Genomic DNA, 7,592 nt, shown 5'->3' on the forward strand with positions numbered 1-7,592 from the left:
CTCGGCGTTTCCAGGTCAACGCTTTATCCGCTGCGCCACCACAGGTCAGGAAAGGCTCTTGTAATTTTAATTGGGTTCCTAATTAGTAAGAAAAATGTTGAGCTGCTATTGTGGTTTTGTGGGTTTGTTTTCAGCACACCAAACTGGCAATAATCACTGTGAACACTTTCTTATCAATATGATAAATAAAGATAGTATAAAATCTTTGGGTCCAAACTGGCATTGGTACCGTTTAATTTCTTCTTGTGTTTCTAGCTACTTATATGAATGGGTGTTTGTGGTAATTAAATTCAATTTGATAATTAGGCAGTGTGCAATCTTAAATGACTGAATGTTAATGAATATTTCCCAAGTATGGTCCCTCTCTCCTAAGTGCTGCTAAATGGAAATTTCCTGTTTATCGTTAAAATATAGAGTTCTTGTAAAAGGTTTTGCTTTCTATACTATAAAGTGGGGCAGACCAGGAGCTTGCACTCTCTCAGTTCCTGCTAGCACCATTGTAGGGGCTTCCCTGATCCCTTGCCCTTCATGGGAAAAGCAGGTTTTCTGCCCGAATCCAATGGGAACCTGCATGTGAATGGCCATGATGGTGGCTCCTGGCCATACATTCATTAAAACTAGAAACAGAAGACCTAGTTTATTGTCTTTCTTAACACATCTGGACAGGCTGATGAAATTTGAATTAAAATAAATTTTACTATAAATGAGGTATATTTCCTTTGGGTAATATAGACATTTTAATGATGTTTATTCTTCCTAACCATGAGCACGGTATATGCTTCCACTTATTTGTATCTTCCCTGATTTCTTTTAGCAATATTTTATAATTTTCCAAGTACAAGTCTTTAATATCCTTGGTTAAATTTACTCCTAGGTACTTTATTTTTTTGGTTGCAATAGTGAAGGGGATTATTTTCTTAATTTCTCTTTCAGACAGTTCATTGTTGGTACATAAAAATGTCTCTTATTTCTGATATTAACTTTATATTCTGCCACCTTGCTAAATTCATTTATCAAGTCCAGTAGTTTTTGACTGAGACTTTAGGGCTTTCTATATCATCTGCAAATAATGATTGTACTTCTTTTTTTCCAATTTGGATTTTTTATTTCTTCTTCTTTAATTTCTTCTTCTTCTTTTTTTTTTTTAATATGGAACGCTTCACGAATTTGCATGCATCCTTGCGCAGGGGCCATGCTAATCTTCTCTGTATCGTTCCAATTTTAGTATATGTGCTGCCGAAGTGAGCACTATTTCTTCTTCTTGTCTGATTGCTGTGGCTAGGACTTCCAGAACTATATTGAATAAAAGTGGTAAAAGGGACACCCCTGCCTTGTTCCTGATCTTAAGGGGATTGCTTTTAATTTTTGTCCATTGAGTATGATGTTGGCTGTGGGTTTGTCATAGATGGCCTTTCTCATGTTGAGGTATGATTCCTGTATCCCCACTTTGCTGAGAGTTTTGATCATGAATGGGTGCTGGATTTTATCAAATGCTTTTTCTGCATCTATTGAAATGATCATGTGGTTTTTCTCCTTCCTTTTGTTTATATGATGAATCACATTGATTGATTTACAAATATTGTACCAGCCTTGCCTCCCCAGAATAAATCCCACTTGATTATGATGTATGATTTTTTTCATATATTCCTGAATCTGATTTGCTAATATTTTGCTGAGGATTTTAGCATCTAAATTCATCAGGGATATTGGCCTATAATTTTCTTTCTTTGTGTTGTCTTTGCCTAGTTTTGGAATCAAAATTATGTTCGTCTCATAAAAGAAGCTTGGAAGTCTTCTTTTCTCTGGAATTTTTTGAAATAGCTTGAGAAAGATAGGAGTTTGTTCTTCTTTGAATATTTGGTAGAAATTACTTGTGAAGGCATCAGGCCCAAGACTTTTCTTTTTTGGGAGTTTTTTGATAACTGTTTCGATCTCATTTGTTGTAATCGGTCTGTTTAGATTTCCTGATTCTTCCAGATTAATTTTTAGAAGATTGTATGTTTCAAGGAATTTGTCCATTTCATCTAGGTTGTCTAGTTTTTTGGCATACAGTTCTTCATAGTATTTTCTTACAATATTTTGTATTTCTATTGTGTCAGTTGTTATTTCTCCACTCTCATTTCTAATTTTATTTATTTGAGTCCTCTCTCTTTTTTTCTTGGTGAGTGTAGTGAAAGGTTCATCAATATTGTTTACCTTTTCAAAGTACCAGCTCCTGGTTTCTCAGTATTGTTTCTTGAGCCTCCATGTCATTTATTTCTGCTCTAATTTTTATTATTTCCTTCCTTCTACTACCTCTGGGCTTTACTTGCTATTCATTTTCTAGTTCTTTAAGATGCAAGGGTCAAGTTGTTTATTTGAGCTTTTCCTAGCTTCTTAAGGTATGCCTGTTATGCTATGAACTTCCCTCTCAGGACTGCTTTTGCAGTGTCCCATAAATTTTAAGTTGATGTATGCTTTTTATCAATTAGTTTCTAGGAAATTTTTATTTCTTCTTTGATCTCATTGTTAACCCATTTGTTATTTCATAACATGTTATTTAGTTTCCAAGTGTTTGAGTATTTTTCAGTTTTTCTCTTTGGTTGATTTCTAGTTTCATGCCATTGTGATCAGAGAAAATGCTTGATATGATTTTAATCTTTTTAAATTTGTTGAGACTGCTTTGTGCCCTATCATGTGGTCTATCCTAGAGAATGTACTATGAGCACTTGAAAAGAAAATATATTCTGCTGCTTTAGGGTGAAAGGTTCTGAAGATATCTATTAAATCAAGTTGATCTAGTTTGTCCTTTAAGTCTGCTGTTTCTTTGTTAAATTTTTTTTCTTGAGGATCTATCTACTGATGTTAGTGGGGTATTGAAATCCCCTACTATTATAGTATTGCTGTTGTTCTCATCCTTTATATCCAACAAAGTCTGCTTAATATATTTAGGTGCTCCTATATTAGGTGAGTAGATATTTATAATGGTTATATCGTCCTGTTGTATTGCTCCCTTTATCATTATGTAGCGACCTTCTTTATCTCTTACTATAGCCTTTGTTTTAAAGTCCATTTTTTTCTGATATAAGTATTGCTACCCCAGCTTTTTTTTTCATTTCCATTTGCATTAAATATTTTTTTCCATCCTTTTACTTTCAGTCTATGTGCATCTTTTGTTTTAAGGTGTGTCTCTTGTAGACAGTATATGTATGGGTCCTGTTTTCTTATCCATGCAGCTACCCTATGTCTTTTGATTGGATCATTTAATCCATTTACATTTAAGGTTATTATTGATATGTAGTTGTATATTGCCATTTTATTCTTTAAAGCTGTATTCCTCTTTTGCTATATTCTTTCTCCCCTTTGATCTGTTTACAACAGGCCCCTTAGCATTTCTTGCAGCATTGGTTTTGTTGTAGTGAATCCCTTGAGTTGTTTTTTCTGTGAAGGTTTTTATTTCTCCTTCATTTTTAAATGATAGCCTTGCTGGATAAAGTAGTCTTGGTTGTAGGCTCTTGTTCTGCATTACTTTGAATATTTCTTGCCATTGCCTTCTGGCCTCAATTGTTTCTGTTGAGAAGTCAGATGTCATCCTTATGGGGGCTCCTTTGTAGGTGATAGCTTTTTTTCTCTAGCAGCTTTTAATATTTTCTCTTTATCACTTAGCTTTGGTATTTAATCATGATGTGTCTTGGTGTAGATTCCTTTGGGTTTCTCTTTAATGGAGTTCTCTGTGCTTCTTGAACTTGTGGGACTTTTTCCTGCCTCAATTTAGGAAAGTTTTCAGTTCAGATTTGATTGAACAAAGTCTCTATCCCTTGTTCTTTCTCTTCTTCTTCAGGAACCCCCATCATGCAGATATTATTTCTTTTCATGTTGTCACAGGGCGCTCTTAGAGTTTCCTCAGATTTTTTGAGTCTCTTTTCTTTTTCCTGCTCTGCTTCTGTGCTTTCTTTTCTCTTGTCCTCTAACTCACTGATTTGATCCTCAGTTTCATCCATCCTGCTTTTAATTCTTCCATTGTGGTCTTCATTTCTGATATTATATTTGTCATCTGACTGATTCTTTTTTATTATTTCAATGTCCTTTTTTATATTTGCTATCTCTTTATTTAGGTGATCATAATGACTATCTATTGTTGTTCTAAAATCATTAAACATCCTAACAATCATTGTTTTAAACTCTGCGTCTGGTAATTTGGTTATATCTGACTCATTCAGGTCCTTTTATAGGGATTTCTCTTGATTCATTTGGGTTGTATTTCTTTGCCTTCCAATTTTATCTGTGTATAAAAAGGGTTTGGCCACTGGAGTCCAATGGTTGTGGCCTCTGTGTTCTCTAGGTGTGGTCTGTCTACAGACCCATCACCCCCTCTGCTGCTGCCTCAGGCGTTTGGGTATGGGCATTGTTGGTGCCGGCCCCCTGTGGCTGTCACTGCTGTTTTCCCCTCTCCTCCATAGGAGGGGCTATGTTCATTAGCCTGGGTCTACAGGCCTCAACTGGCCTCAGCCTTTGCCCTGCCCCCATGGGTGGGGTTGCATGCTGCGCCCGGGCCGCAAGCCTTGGCTCTGTGGGCCAGGTGAGGCTGCGTGCCCGTGTACCCTCTCAGCAGTGGGTTTCTGCCCCTTTCCAGAGCTCCCATCTTTCCCTCGCATGCAGAGTTGCAGGCAGGCCTGCAGCCAGGTCTAGACCACTTTTGCATGTCCCTTCCACTTCCACTGGGCTAGATTGAGCTCACACCAGGTCTCAGTCATGGCCAGCCTGGCTTCTGCCCCTGCTCATGGAACCACACTTCCATGTCCCACTGCTGCCCACCCTGCGGCAAGCCCTCAGCAGTGTGGGTAGGGGCATTGCAGTTCAGACTCTAACACTCAATACTGTAGTCCTAAAAGCTTTCTCTTTCTAAGCAACTCTGCTCTGAGTGCCATGTGGTAGCTTGTTTGGCTGGTGTCTTCCTTCCCTTTGCTGGTATTGTTGGTTCCAAGGGAAATATTCACTTCAGATTTGAAAAGTGACACAGCCCATGGGTTAGGGTGGCTGTCCCTCAGAGTGTTTCTCCCTGTGCCTCCTATATTACACTCTTTTCATGCTACTCCAGTCCTCTCCTCTCTACCCATCCCCCAGAGCCCCGGGTGAGTGGTTTTGAAAGAGGTTTTCTGCGCAGTCCCTTTAAGAAGAATCCTGGGTCTGAGAAATCAGTCTCTTTCTCACAAACAGTATTCTGACTTGTTCACCACTAAATATTTTCTAGACACCTCTTCTAGGCTCTGGGGCTGCAGGTTGGGACTTTGTTCCTGGGGCGCAGGACTCTCCTCTCTCTGCAAATCTCTCTTCCCTCAATGTGAGTCTCTCCAAGCTGCCATTCACTCCAGGGAGCTCCACGTTTTCACTTTTCCTACCAGACTCAATGTGGCTTCTTCAGTGTTCCTTGGTTGAAGAGTCCTTTTAGTTTAGTCCAAAATTGGTTTTTCCAGATGATGGTTCTTTAAGTTGTAATCCACTTTGGTTCTGGGAGTTAGAAGTTGGTATGTCTGCCTACTCCATTGCCATCATGTGGTGGTACAGTAGATAGAGCATCAGACTGGGATGTGGAGGATTCAGGTTCAAAACCCCGAGGTCACTGATTTGAGCATAAGCTCACCAGCTTGAGCCCAAAGGTCACTGGCTTGAGTAAGAGTTTACTCATTCTGCTGTAGCCCCCTTAAAACAAGGAGGTCTGGGATTCCAAAAGTCACTCAAGTTCACCAGATGCAAGGCTAGGATCCATTGGGACACAATGGAGCCTGCGAGTATTGAAGCACGGCTATAAGACTGCCTAAAGAAAACATTTTTAAGGCATGTGTTCTATACAGTTATTTCAAATATTTAAATATTCATTTCAAATATTTCACAAAGCCCCTCTCCCATAATTTTCTTTAGAGGGAGAAAGGAATGGGTAACATAGGACATTAATGTTTCTGGTCATAATGTGGTAAGGTACCAAAATACTGCAAAATTAATATTGATATTTTGGAAGAAAGGTCAGGCTTTCTGTCCCATCCTTTCCTCGGGGAGCAGAAGGAGAATGTAGAAGCTTCATGACTTACAAGGACAATGGGTCATTTAGTTTTAACTATAGAGTAAAGGTTGTCTGTGGAACTTCTTTTCTCTTACAATAAGAGACAGAATTTACATACCACCCTACACTGATTTTGGCTCTTCCTCCTTTCCTGGAATCCTGAAAGTAACCTACCTCCAGGCAAAGGCAGAAAGATAGACACTAAAAGATTTTTAAATGTCTTTCATTGTATTACCTTGAAAGTTTTAATGTTATAAATCCCCTAAACAAATGTTATAAGTTTGTGTCATGATGTCATGCTCCTTCCAGCCTGTATGTGACCAAGGGTATATAACCAGCCTCTGAAATGTATTTGGCATGCATGATTTGGGTCTGCAATGCCCCGTGTTAGCCATATGTGGCCTGCATATTTAATAAATCTCCCGTTAATAAAACCCTTCAAAATTCATCTGGACTTGGTGTCTCTACATTAACCCATGGAATTGAGGTACGGGACTTGGTGTCTCTACATTAACCCATGGAATTGAGGTACAGGTACTTTACAACATCCTTATGCACCACGTCCTGTGCTTACTCCTTATAGATCAAAATTTCATCACCAAAAAGCCATGATAAAAATCACCTCTTTACTTCTTCAGAAAAAAACCACAAGTGATATTATAATTAATCCAACATATTTTATACTCCACCAACCTATTATTTAATCCTTCATGTTTGGCCCAGGAGATTGTTTTATTCCAGCCATCCCATCCACATTTCAGATAGGGGCAGAATGGGAAGCAGTCTAGCTAGAGAAAGGAGCAGAATAAAGAGATGCTTCCTCCTTCTAGGTGCATTTCTTCAAACTTGCATTACACATACCCTTGGTCAGAGCTTAGTTCTTAGCTTCTCTTAGATGTGAGAAGGCCTGGTTAGTATAGCTTTTATTCAGAGAGGCCATGTGCCAGCAACAAGTCAGGTTCTACTACTAATAAAGAAGTATACAGTGCATGTCAGGTGGTACATAAAAAATTTGAGGTGAGAAGTGATGGTAGAAATGAATGTGTTGACTAATTAATTTTTTTTATTTTTTTATTTTTATTTTTTTTTTTATTTCTTCTGAAGCTGGAAACGGGGAGAGACAGTCAGACAGACTCCTGCATGCGCCTGACTGGGATCCACCCGGCATGCCCACCAGGGGCGATGCTCTGCCCACCAGGGGGTGGTGCTCTGCCCCTCTGGGGGGTCACTCTGCCGTGACCAGAGCCACTCTAGCGCCTGGGGCAGAGGCCAAGGAGCCATCCCCAGCGCCCGGGCCATCCCTGCTCCAACGGAGCCTCGGCTGCGGGAGGGGAAGAGAGAGACAGAGATGAAGGAGGGGGGGTGGAGAAGCAAATGGGCGCCTCTCTTATGTGCCCTGGCCTGGAATCGAACCCGGGTCCCCCGCATGCCAGGCCAACACTCTACCGCTGAGCCAACCAGCCAGGGCCTTGTGTTAACTAATTAAATATAGAATGTTATAAGAATCAAGAATGAGTCTATGATTTAGAGATCCGAGCATTGAAATGAAAGAGTT

General features: G+C 39.6%; 1 non-coding gene across 1 annotated transcript; it reads right to left on the reverse strand.

The window, feature by feature from the left end:
• Positions 1 to 1,143: 1,143 nt before the first annotated feature.
• On the reverse strand, positions 1,144 to 1,249 carry LOC136379195 (U6 spliceosomal RNA). Its single transcript, XR_010746692.1, has one exon. It is a non-coding gene; the product is annotated as a U6 spliceosomal RNA (small nuclear RNA).
• Positions 1,250 to 7,592: the final 6,343 nt, after the last annotated feature.

This window comes from Saccopteryx leptura, chromosome 7 (assembly GCF_036850995.1).
Source record: "Saccopteryx leptura isolate mSacLep1 chromosome 7, mSacLep1_pri_phased_curated, whole genome shotgun sequence".
In the NCBI taxonomy this organism is placed as follows: Eukaryota; Metazoa; Chordata; class Mammalia; order Chiroptera; family Emballonuridae; genus Saccopteryx; species Saccopteryx leptura.